Genomic DNA, 13,776 nt, shown 5'->3' with positions numbered 1-13,776 from the left:
TTAATAGAATCACTTGTCAATTAGTGTTTTTACTTTTTCTTCCCTGAGGGGGAAGAGAAACAACCCCGTCCCCTCATGGACACATCTCTTCCCCCCTTGTGGTAGCAGGGCTCATGGTTAGAGAAAGAAGGAGTTCACACACACACACACACACACACACACACACACACACACACACACACACACACACACACACACACACAAACATGTATGAAACTTGTCTGAACCTCTGGATGACATAAACAAAGTGAACTAAGAGTCGTCCCTTCTGTGTGAACACAGAGCTCAGAACAACAAACCAAGAGGGACTTTGACATTACACATTTTTTAAGGAAGTCATTACTCCACAAAATATTTACAAAGGGGAATATAAGATTTTTGATATGTTAGTATTCAGAATGTTGCATATTTGGCCTTAAAAGGTTGTGGTAAAATTGTTCTTTAAACTTTCATGCAAGAGAAGCACTACCACAACGTGCTAACATCTTCAATGTGTCCCCTGTTGCTTCTATTTCTATTGAAAACCCGGTACGATTTGGGTAATGTTTTTAAATGTTTTTCTTTTGCATCTTCTCCTATCTCCCAAATATAGTTTCCACTGATGGGTGCAATAAACTTTAATTTACACCCATTTTTGTAATAGAAAAATCATACATTTGGTTCTCTATGGGCTGTTTTATATTAACTAGAAGGTCCAGAGACATCCTGAAGGAATAACATTCACACAACCTTTGCTGCGCATATAGCCATGTTACTAGCTTAGTTGAAAACCCACAAAAAGGGGTCAAACAGTCAAAAACAGGCCATCAACTTCTCCCTCACATTTAAAACAGAGACAGCGGAACAACACTGCTTCACATGAGTTACTACCAGTCGTAAATTAAGTCAGCCACACCGTCAAGCATACGTTTGAATGTAGAAGCTTTTCTGTGCATTTACTCCAAACGCCTGTGGCTCAGCTGCACAGCTTGTGTCTTTGATGTGAGAATATTTTAAAAGGAGAGGAGAAACAAAGAAAGAGGAAGAAAAGACACGACAAATGAGGGGAACAGAAAGGGCGGAGCACTCCTGTTTTTGTCTTGGGTTGCTGAGTGCGCTGCCAAATCCCTGGAAAATGTAGATTTTGATGAAACGCAAAAACGAAGGCTAGAAATAAAAGAAAATGCTTTATGAAATATTATCCCATCAAATCAACCTGAAAAACATGTTTCTTCAACTCTCGCCTTTTTTCTTTCATCCTCCATCTCTCCATCTCCCCCCCTCCATCACCAACATCTCACCTCTTCATTTCTCTCTTTATATATCTCTCTGCTTGTCTGTACCAGGTTGAAAAAAAAAACACACGACTGATTTGAAGTACACAAATGCATCCATTATGTAAAATGCATATATTTTGTATACATGAGCACATTCAGCTGTGTTGCCAACACTTCACACTGTGCATACATTTGAGTGACAGGCTGTTTGAAGACATCAGTGAGGAGATGGGGGCTGCAGACTATACACAGGGGCCACTTCAAATGAAATTCTAGCCTAAAGATTGCAGGTTTGACATCTCAGCCTGCTTTGGAGGAGCCCTGAGGGGGGAGGTGGGTTTGCGCCGTCTGACTCTCCATTGGGATTCCCTGAACTAGAACTGATTAAGGTTCAGGGTCAGTCTCATTTCATTACTGCCATTTCATGAGAGGGGTCCAAATTTGATGCTTAAATGAAATTCTGTCTATTTTGACTGGAGGGATGGATGGAGGGAATAAAATGAAACGTGTTTTAGTGAGATTAGACATCATATGGCTGTGGAGTAGTTTGATCATGTGCTTAGTTTAGCAGTTTGCACCAAAATTTGCCCTCCTCTGAGTCATTACTCATCAAATCTGTACACACATCACAAACACAATATATGTTTTATTCTAGATTTAATGGGACTTGTATTTTCATTAAATAGCATCAACACCTTATTCCACAGCATAGGAAAAGTCCATTACACTTCTTTAAAATTGAATTAAAAAACATGCTTTCGATGATGCCCATAATCATCTCATTTTAAAACTGCTGTGGGACACTTTGTTTGTCTTGATTTTGGCAATCAATCAATTTCCAATCAATTGGAAATGGTAAAAAGGCTGTTTCTCCAGAGTGCTGTTAATCAACCTGTGTCACACCCGGTGGAAGTGATTTCAGGCACTTAAAATAACTATGTAGAAATGCACAGTCGAGGTGCTGATAGCCTAGTGGTTATGCCGTGTGCCCCATGTATTTAGGCTAAACTCCTTATCGCTGCTGCTGTGGGTTTGAATCCGACTTCTACCCTTTGCTGCATGTCATTCCCCACTCTCGCCTCCTAACATTTCCTGTATCTCTTCAGTTGTCTAATAAAGGCAAAACGGCCAGATGAACAGCTTAAAAAAAAAGGCAAAACAATCATGTTGCTGATTGTCTGATTTTGTTTTTTGTAGGTCATATAGAGGGTTGGGGTCAAGTTTTCTTTTATGCCCCTCTCTCTTTGCAAGACCCTCCGGCTCCTACTAGCAATTGCAGAGGAAAGGACATGAGTAGAGGAGTCAATTTGAAGTTATTAGACATCCATGTTGAAACCAAAGGTCTTCAGATACGTCAACCAAAGCTACATCATTTTTTTGGACACTTGCTTTAGTTTACTATCGCTGTCACTGATCAGGATAACTAACTTATATTTTTGTCAATTCTAAAAGTGTTGCATGTTATGCCTCTTTTGTACGTTTTTGACGCAAAGAAGACTTTTACAAATGATGCACCGCTGCATCCTTTGACATACTCCTTAAGTACTACCCCCTACCCCATTAGTGATCTAACTGATCGATGCCTACATGATACTTCTTATCTACATCCGCAGAGCACTATGCTTGTTGTAGTTCCAAAGTAAAATGAAACACAATTATGTGTGACAATGGATTTGTGTGAACATTTACCATTTTGCAGGGCTGAGAATGTCCCTTTGACTTATACTGTACACACACTGTATTACATATGACTACATCAAAAAACACTGACACGCCTCTCATTCATTCATATACTCACATTTCCCCAATCTCAAAACTCTGCAGACATACAGACATGACATAAATCAGTTTTGGAGCATAAAACTGTCCTAAAACATTTAGAGTACAATTCAAATGCCAAACGCCTGCATGTCTAGATATCCAAATGTGTTCTGAAAAAAACGTGATAAATGAGGCTTCTGGCTATAAGGCATGTATTACTACACTACATAAGACTGCAATTAAATAGCTCAGGTTAAAAGTCTAGCATTCCTCTTTTTTCTTCCTCACTCTGTGTTTCTCTCACACAAATTCCCTCCACATGCTATATACCTGCAGCCAATCATTGATGGAGCCTCCTCATTAGAGTGTGTATTGATTAAGGTTATTGATCTATAAGGTAAACCATCAGATCTCGACCAAGGCCAGTATGTTAGAGCGCGGCTGCTGCTAGTCAGTCTTAAGGCACAAACAGTATTTTTAAAGCTCTTGGCTAAATAAAGGGGTTCGGGGGCAGCGCTTTGACATTTGATTATCAAGGCTTCTGAGTTTTCCCTGTAGACAAATGAAGGATAAAAGACACACAAAAAAGAGATACCCGCCTTCAGACTTGGAGCTCATCAAGCTATAAAAATCATCCTGCTGGTGACAGAATGAGTATGAAGAAATCAAGGGAGAAGAAAGAGAGGAGAGAAGAGGATAGGAGAGGAGAGGAGAGGAGAGGAAAGGAGAGGAGAGGAGGGGAGAGGAGAGGAGAGGAGGGGAGGGGAGGGGAGAGGAGAGGAGAGGAGGGGAGGGGAGAGGAGAGGAGAGGAGAGGAGAGGAGAGGAGAGGAGAGGAGAGGAGAGGAGGGGAGAGGAAAGGAGGGGAGGGGAGAGGAGAGGAGAGGAGAGGAGAGGAGAGGAGAGGAGAGGAGAGGAGGGGAGAGGAAAGGAGGGGAGGGGAGAGGAGAGGAGAGGAGAGGAGGGGAGAGGAGGGGAGAGGAGAGGGGTGCTAGGCTCTTTGTGTCACATTGTGTTGGCTTGATAGGATCAAATGGTATGACACTGACACGGCTATCGTGGGATACATGTAATGAAGGGGACAGACATGCTGTAATCTAGCGGCCCATTAGCAAATCACCTGCTAACACTCACATCATTAACAAATCAGCAGGTCATCTGACGGAGCAGAATCACCTGCTTACCCCTCTTATCAGTCCGTCCATATGTTCTTTCCTCATAAGCAGCAAGTGACTGAGATCCATTTCATCTTTCTTGAAGATGTTCGGATACCATTGTCTTTCCAAATACCAATTTTAATACCTAGATTTGGATATTAGCAGATAGAGTATTACTTTGATACCAGTGTGATAAAAGTAAGAAAATTATTGGAGGGAAAAAACACTAATATTGAAATTCTGCTAGATTTGACCATAGACTATCTACAAGTATGGACGACGTTACTGCTCCTCAAAAGTGAAGCAAAAACATTTGGAGCTCCCCCTACTTACTGGCTGCTTTAAAGGTCATAGAATCCGCCTCCTCCATGTTAACAGATGGAACACTGGTCAATCTATAAAATTAAAACATTTTTATAAAAACATGGTCTCATCCTGCTGATTTATGTAGAGTGTTCATTTCTTGCTCTGTTGAAGAATGTGGTTTCTGGTACTGTGTGCACCGGATATACAGAGTAGATGAGGAATGGAAAGAGGAAACTTCACAAAGATACGTGTCTGCTTCAGACCCACACATGAATCTGTTCTGCTGTACACTTCGCACTGAAAGGCTTATGCCATTTTAATCGTAAATTTAAGACAGTTTAATCTGTGTTTTGGTTAGTAGAATAGGCTGGACGTCAAAACCGTGGCACAGTCTACCTTAGCCCTGGCATATTGACTAGCTCAGTATGTCAGTGCCTGTCAGGAGGGTACATTGGCTTGACTTTTGTACAACAGGAGGAGGTGGTGGTGGTGGGACGTTGCCAATCTATTTATAGTCAATAGTTTTGACTAACAATAATCTTCATCCTCTAGCAACAACAATCTAGCCCCTGAACCTCTTTCCATAAATGTACAAGGCAGGACAGTAACAAACTGGCAGCATGTTGAATGGCAACTGTAACCGACAACATCATAGAAGATTTTTATCTTTCATGTACACTGTAAAGACCTAACTAGGGATAAAAATTGAAAACTAGCTAAAGCTAAACTTTGTCTAACACATCTGTTTCATGCTTTGTATTGGAACTATTTTTAATTACATCATCCCTATGAAATTAAATTAATTAAATCACACTCTCTGCCAAGACTGTCATTTTATTGTCTTACCCGAAACCAGTAAAAAAAAAAATAGGGTTGGTAATTGATTGTATGAGAGCAGTGCATTAACTGGCTTACCTGGTAAAACCCAATATTAGGAAGTATCAAAGGTCAGAGAGATACATGTGTAAGTATCTCAACAACTCCACTTTTTCTTTTTACCTTCCTAAAACTAATCTGAGTATGAAGCAGCAAGCTCCAGTGCATGAAAAGATACCTAATCATTATCAATGTAATATTTGCCCATGATCCTTTCCTCAGTAGCCTCGGTGTTCATATTTGCACGAGGCATCCAAACTAGTAAAGCCGCTGTGCCAGATCAATACACTTTCCTCCTGCTAAACACAGACAGAATAAAGATCTCCTCCCTGTGCACAGAGGGGCATTAAGTGAACATGAGGAAACACTGAGAAATAAATACCAGAGGCCTTAGCAGCTAAACCAAACCCACGTCATTAATGCTGCTCGCACTGTTGTGGAGCTGCTTGAGCCGTGACCTGTGCAGCACACAGCTACAGCTAGACATTAATTAATCCTGTGATATATGTGCGTGTGCATGGATGACCAAAACTGGACAGGTTAAATCTGCATACATGTTTCCGTCGCGTTGGCATTTTGCAACATGCTGTGTCTCATCTGTGTTTTCTCATGCATTGTTAAATTTGGTGTTGTGATTAGGTCTACACTCAAAAATCTCTCTCTCTTTCTCTGTGTTATTTCTCTCTCTGTGTCTCTCGCTCGCTCGCTCTCTAGCTGCTGCAGCCACTCCACTCGGTGCCTTTGTTACCGTGGCAACCAATAGCAAAGCGAGGCAGAGATGTTGTATTGCAGTGGATGTATAAGAGAGGAGGGCGGGTTCACCCTCTAACACATAGAATTCATGCGCACACATGTGTTAGCATACACACACATACACACAGTGATGCATACAATTAAACATGAACACAAATGTATGTGCATTCACATGTACATGGAGCAGATAGACAGGGAGGTGGGGGTCCCCTCTGCCTCAGCATGGAGGGGGATGGGGGAACTGCAAAGATTTTGTCTTCACATATTATCAGCACACTGGCAAGACACTATATACACTATATACTCATTTGAAATCAATAGGTCAACAATGGACAATATTTATTCAAACCCAACACATTCACTTAAAAAGAGTGCTGAGCATTTTTTCAGTGGGGTCACCCTTTAATATGTAATATTTAAGCCTGATTGAGCTAACTGGGGGATCATCTTTTATCCCTTTGGAGTCAATAATATTTAAACCAGATTCATAAAGTCAGCATCGATGGCACAGACTTAATTATTGACAAAAATAAGTACTCGTATGAAGAAAACACCCTTTTTTCTATTGTGTCTCATATGGAAGCTCTGAGACATTGTTTGATGATAATACATCTTGTTGGTTAAAAAAGTTTTAACAAACCCATAAACATAAAGACCAACAGAATCCTTTGCACCCTCTTCTCATCATCATCACACGCGCTCCTTGAGAACAGTTTGCAGGTTAAAGCCCGGAATAAAGCAGAAGGCCTGAGGGTAGAAACACAGACAAGGGCTAAACTTGGAGAAGTGGGTCACCTTCATACTTCAGTCTTCCACCCTTCATCACTACAGCTTCATAAATAGATTAACAGATTTATACTGTAAAAGGAAAGGGCTGAAAAAATGTAGCTGAGAGGGGTTTTCATGTTTTTATTCTAACAGTGTGATGATGGAAGATAAGATTACAGAAAAAGTTCAGGAAAAAGTTATCTGACTCCAAAGTAAATCTCACAGTTTGTCCGTCAACAAGACGAGGGCGTGTATATTATGAATAAAGATGTTTCTCTGCCGAAAAAGGCTTTCAGTTTCAAGTTGTTTAGAATACAGGAGTTACAGGGTGATATGAGTCCCACAAACGCTAATTCTGATTCATTCAACTATACCAACAGAGTACATCAAGCTACAACTTTTTCTTTATGATGCATTTCAATCAAATAAACTAATATTTTAACACATTTCTTGCAAAAGCATTAAGAACACCTTTGTTTTGTGAAAACATATCTCTTTTTTTGTAATTTCTTTTACAAAAATTAAATGCATGCAAAATATAGATTGTTGAAATTATAAGAATGTGATGACTTTGTATTTCAATTTCAAGCTGGAAAGTCTCTAAATCACTTTAGAGAAGAGATTCTAGAAACCAGAGCAACTATGGAGAAATATTCTCACTTGTTTGCATTCAGATGGTCTGATTTCCACTTCACTGAAGAATGTATGACTTAACTATAGATCTTAAGACTCACAAAGGATGAATCCCACATTTTAGGATGTATGATTGGCCCACTAGCAGCTCTAATGTTGAAGACAGAATAATTAGGATTTGTCAGTTGTAGCAACAATTAAAGGGCGACCATTTCTCCCTGGCTCCAAAACACCAGGAGTTTCCTCTTGGCTTATTTGTTTTGCTGCCCGAAGGTTGAACTTAAGAAACATCCACAACAAAAGGAATTCATTCTCACTATACTCCTTGCTCATGAAAAAAAACAACTTTTGTGAAATGCAGTTTGTTTTTGTTGCTTTCTGTTAGAGAAGAAACCTCGATCAAATTTGTAAGTCCCCCATTTGCTTCTGCTAATAAGGAAATGTGGCATTTTAGATTAGCTTAGCAAATAACAAGGGAGAAGCCACTTTCCTAGATCTGTCTGAATAAAGAAACACACCAGCCAGCATCTCTTCAGGAAAGTGAAGAGAAAAAGTTACAACTCTGAGTTGTATTGGACTGTCTGTTGAAGTCTCTGCCGCTTTCTGGCAACAGCTACATGCCTAGCACATAACCCTCCGCAAAAACTGCTAATTAATGTTTTTACATTTTACTAGTTATAAAGATTAAACACATAAGATTGAATATCCAGAGAGCTTCATATGTCCCAGTCAGCTTATATTTCATTTTCAACTGAGTAAGGCTAGCTGTTTTCCTCTGTTTGTGTTAAGCTAAGCTGACTAACTGTGATCTGTAGGTCATATTAAGATGCAGACAACAGGGTGGTAACACCCCCAAGTAATTGTATATTTTAATAGATTAGCTCTGTCTGTAATTGTCACACACATGCTTAAGACTTAACCGTGATATTATGAATAACATATATGCCAGCACTGCCAGCTTTAGTGTTTTAATGCGAATTCAAAATGGTTCCTTGAGATAATTATTAGAAATCACTCATAACAGGTGTCAGCGCCGGTATAACCACATGATAAGAAAGTGAAGAGAGATGTACACCCAGATATTTATTCAGGTAAACAGACCTGCTCACATGCACTCATACACAAACAAAGGCAAGAGCAAATGGGATTTTGAACATCCACACTTATTACACACACACTCACACATACACAATCATGTCCTCCTCAGCAGTGGAATCACTGTGTCAAGTCTTTATCTTATCGAGGTGGAGGCGATATTCCCTCAAGTGGCTGCCTGTCTCCTCTGAAACAGGTCTAATCAGAGTTGAGGTAATCTGTCTTTTGCTGTTAAATATCCTAAAATACTATTCAATCTACAGGGTCATTTATATGCTAATTCAAAGGTTACCTCTGCATAGGTACTTGATGCAGCAGCGCTGTCTTTTAGGTTATGTGCCATGGAGGAAGAAAGGTGGAAAGAAGAAGGAGATAGTTAGAGTGAATGAAAGACAAAATGAAAAGAGAAAGCGATGGCGGAGAGAGAGAGAGAGGAGGGAGATGAAGGAAGAGAGGAGAGGAGATACAGAGGCGAGAGAGGAAGGGAGATATTCCCCTGGGTGTGTGCCATAGGTAATTAAAATAGGATGGACAGAACTGGAGTCTAGCCAGAGAGAGCTCCATCCCCTCTCAGACTCCTTCCCCAATCATGCCTTCTGCCTAAAAACAAATTACAGCTATATATGACAAACACACAGTAGAGCATGCATGCAGTGAATTATCAGCGTATAGATAATGGACATGTAACCAAAATCTATCAATCATACATTCAGGTGATAAAACAGGTGATGAGTGTACTTTTGGTGCTGCACAGAAATGCACATGACAAACAACACACAACCAACCACACACACGATCACACACGTTTATAGTGCTGTACAAAAGCTGCAGCAAGGGCAAACGTTCCTAACCAGAGTTTGACTGCAGTAAGCACATATACATTCACTGCACAGCTCCAAGCTGGGGGCGAGCACATGAGTATTCTGTGCACGCACTCAGACACACACTATGAGCACAGATTCGAACACACACAAGCACGCGCGCACACACAAACACACAGACACACATGCGCGAACACACACACACACACACACACACAGACACACACACACACACACACACACACACACACACTCACACACACACTAGTGCGTATGACAGTAATGAAGATGTGGTCTAATTACACAGCAGTGACAGGGTTTTTCATCTAAGAATTTAACCTGTTTTAACGTACTGTTAGTGTGTTCGTCATGCGGTGGTAATGGTGCATTTTGTACTGTTCAAGGTAGCTTCGTCTCTGGGGAGCGTTGAGATTTTTCTTATGTACAGAACAAAGACCGATGATCTATATTGCTGGAAAATTGGTGTTCTTGTCGTTTTCATACCTGCAGAGAATCTTATTTGTTTGCTTTATTGCGGTTTGGTTTCTTCCAGATTTTGTTAACCACTGCGCTGCCTTTATCTTTTTCCAAATATGCTAAATTGGTTCTGTCTCAAAGTGACAGCCATTACCATACATCTCACATGCTGTTAGTGCTTCTCCTCTGCTGTTATAGAAGGAGGCATGGGGCTGAAAGGTAGCTCATACTCTCATCATGTTGCTCTGTGTGTGCTGTGATCACCAGTAAGAGTAAATATAGCTCTTTTGGCAGAAGCCTGCTAAGAGGATCATAGCTCACAATAGGTAGTCCACACACAACTTACATCAAAATGTCAACAAAAATGAACCTGTGAGTGGATTGACATGTGCACACACACACACACACACACACACACACTCACACACAGGCCCATGATGTATGCACGCACAGACACAACCCCAACGCACACGTACGCAGAGACAACACCTCCCCAGAGAGCTCTCTCTCCTCCTCGTAGGTATAATTGTGTTGCTGCTGCTCTCCTCTCAGTTGTGACTGGGTCCCAGATGAAAAGCCGTAATTAAAAGGGAGAAAAGTTGTGTTTGTTGCAAAAAAAAAAGAGGGGATGGGTGTGGGAGAGGACAGGATGAAGCAGAGAGAAAGATTAGCCACAACAAAGCTTCATTGGCTGCAAAACCATCTCGAGTAGCTGGGAGACAAAGGACTCGGATGCGCCTTTATCTCCAAATAAAAAAGTCTTCCAAATCCCTGTGGCTAAGCTGCCATAACTAAAGCTGCTGTTGGCTTAGGTCCTCGCTGAATTTGTTGGACAACAAAAGTAGGAGAAATTCAAGAAGCTAGACCAAGCAGGCAAGAAATATATATATATATAAATAAACCTCCCTGTAGTTTCCAAAAAGAAATAAAAGTCAAGAGCCTCAGCGCTGGCATTTGAGAAAAGGTTATTTTGTTATTGTTTTACTTGTTTGTGTGTGTGAGTGAAAATGTCTATAAGAGACTTGCTGAAAGCATGAAGTGGATGGTCATTTTCTCCCTTTGCAATTTGGTGATGTAAACAAGACCACAAAAGGTGAAAGATTATACTATCTCCATCGTTGTGAGTTGAAACAGCTGCGATATCACTCACCACCAAATTGCATGGCAGTTTAGACGGGAGGAGCAGCTGCATGCAAAGAGACTGGCTCATTTTAAAGACAAACCAACTCAGAGTACTTCTAATGTTGCTCACTTCCAATGTACTTTTAATGTTGCTCACGTACACTGCAACAAATACACACATATAATATGCATGCACACTTGCATATCACTCATGTATGTGCTCTTAACTGCTTGTTTGTTTGTCAGATGAGGGCGCGTCTGAGCTGACGGTAACGTGATACAATAATAGAAGTAACACTCTGTAAGATGAACACACATGTTAGCGCGCTATAGCCCACACAATGTGCACAGGGATGCATAAAGGAGTAGCTGCACCTCAGGGGAGGAATCAGGGAAGACAGAGTCATAAAAGTGAAGATGCATGGCTGCTGTAAAGTATATGAGGGGTTTCTACATGAAAACAACTGCGAGGCATTATTACAAAGGCTGATACAGCCACCGCATACACATCATACATCCACATGGCCATCATTTATCTCAAGATTAAAGTGCCATGGACGATTTACAGCAGAGTTTGCAAAAGGTGACGCTCCTCTGCTACTTTTCACCTTTTAACATCTGCAAGAACTTGTCTGAAAAGCTCCCACGTCAGCACAGAGAAGGAGAATGTTTTGCGTGAGGTAGTTTATTTGGAATATACCTGTCTGCGTGACCCTCCGCCCTCTTTAATCCTGCACAATGACTCCCTAAGGTGCTCGCTTTGAGGAGGACCCTGCTAGAATAGGTCACCCAGCAGATGCCTGGCCAGTGAGGGTTCCCTTTGATCTTACTGCCCTGAGGTCTACAGGCTTCAACACCCTTTTTAAATGTGGATTTTGTACTTAAGAAATCCCACCAGATAAACACTGCACCCCATGTGAGACTGAGACTCCTGTTACTGGCGGCTTTTTAGAAAAATAAGCATTCCTTCAAATCTCTTGGTGCTAGTCAGAATCTTGCTTTATTTTCTGATCAGATTAGCGTCTAATCCTGTCTTCTTTCTGGAGCAGAGCGAAGTGGTTACTTTGGGGCTGATGGGAGTTGATAGAGCTAGTTTAAAAAAGTTACTTTAAGTTTTTTTGAACGTTACAAAAACACAGTTTGGAATTCCTTCATACAGAAGGAGTGGGCGTTTTCTTCGTACTGAGAGAAAACAAGGAAATCTACAGTAGGTGAGGTATCACATTTGGGGAAAAAAAAGCATTTTTGGGTTTCTTCAAGATGCTGTCCTACGTGGTTTGGCAAAAAAGAAACAAATCAATCCCATGGTCTGATATGAAGTAGAAAAACAACAGATTTAGAGGCAGCTTAGAGACTAACAGTCAATGTTCCTCCCTGAGCAGTAGAGGTAAAGAGGAGAAATGTGACGCTGATTGCTTGACGTATTCTTTTGGCAAAGGAAACAGAGAAGCTGTTAGGTAACAACTCTCTCCTTCCAACATCTTCTGTCTGATTCATCTCACACTATTTAACACACACAAAGACACACACACAGATCTCAGACAGTCTTCTTACACATTTCTAGAAACATGCTCCTTAGCAACCCCAGCACACTAATCTGCCGTAGATTTACTCCCTTTGAGAGCATTCTGTATTATGCTGCAATCCAATCTTTTTTTTCTTCTCCGTGCTTGAGATGGCGTGTTTGCGGCTTAGCATGTGTGATTGAATAGGGTCCTGTGTGATCAATAGAGCTCATTAAATGTCCCCCTGGGCAGTTGTCTCACCCTGAAGCTCTCTTAGATTGCCTTTTACCTGCAGCTTGTTCGGCCTTATTGCTTCAAGTGCTTCCAACTTTGTTTGCAGTGTAATTAATTTTCTAATTGAATTACTCAAGCCTGGCCTTTGTGTGCTATTTTCCTAAATGTGGATTGAAGGATCCATTTGGTTCCCCTCAGCTCAGGCAGGGAGTGTTTTGAGGATGTTTTGGGATGGGCGGGTGGAGGCTGGAGGAAACAGTGGCTGCACCTGTTGTTCCCTGCTGTGGCTGTGTGGTGGGGTTAGCACCTGCTCGCACGGCTGCTGTGTGGCTGTCTGTGTGGGCAAGCGGGGCTAACAGGGAGACCATTCACACCCGCTCAGACTGCTGTCTGCAGCCCTTCTCTCCTCAGCACTCGTTCACTTGCAGCTCTCTGCTCCATCATTTGCTTCTCCGTTGTTTACATCCTCGCTGTAGTCTGCATGCCAGATTGCTATCTGCCACACTTTATCCTTTGTAGCTCCCAGTCTGTCTGTCTATATCTATGTCTCTCCCTCTCCTCTCCCTCTTCTTCTTTCTTTCTTTCTTTCTTTTTGAACTCCAACCATCTCTTTTTGCCTTTTCACCTCACAAACACAAACATAAACAGCAGCAGCTGGGAGCTGTTAAAAGTCCTTCAGTAAGAGCTGGATAGCTTTTAGTGTGAAGGATGAAGCTGTAAACAATAAATTACATAAAACTACTAAATCACTTCAGTAAGAGCTGGGATGGCAGTGAGTGAGCATTTAACTTGGGCCAAGAAGGTTGTGGAGGGTCCAATGTGGAGTGCCATTTAGCTGATAAGTTATTGTGAGAGAAAGATTCATTCTGGGAAAAAAAAAACATGTGTTAAAGAATATTACTAATATAACAGCTATGTTTGGATCTATCAGTTTTGATGATAGGAAATACATATGGGGTATTCTTGCCTTAATCTTTAATAACAAGGCTATGTTTAATTTCTTAAATGTAGTG

The 13,776-nt window shown here is 41.2% G+C and overlaps 1 protein-coding gene across 1 annotated transcript in view; it reads right to left on the bottom strand.

Moving 5' to 3' along the window:
* LOC109984046 (semaphorin-6B) overlaps positions 1-13,776 on the bottom strand; it is a 33,791-nt gene that overhangs the window by 18,826 nt on the left and 1,189 nt on the right. The window lies entirely within an intron of this gene.

This window comes from Labrus bergylta, chromosome 4 (assembly GCF_963930695.1).
Source record: "Labrus bergylta chromosome 4, fLabBer1.1, whole genome shotgun sequence".
Taxonomy (NCBI): Eukaryota; Metazoa; Chordata; class Actinopteri; order Labriformes; family Labridae; genus Labrus; species Labrus bergylta.
This window is presented reverse-complemented; position numbering and strand designations above follow the sequence as displayed.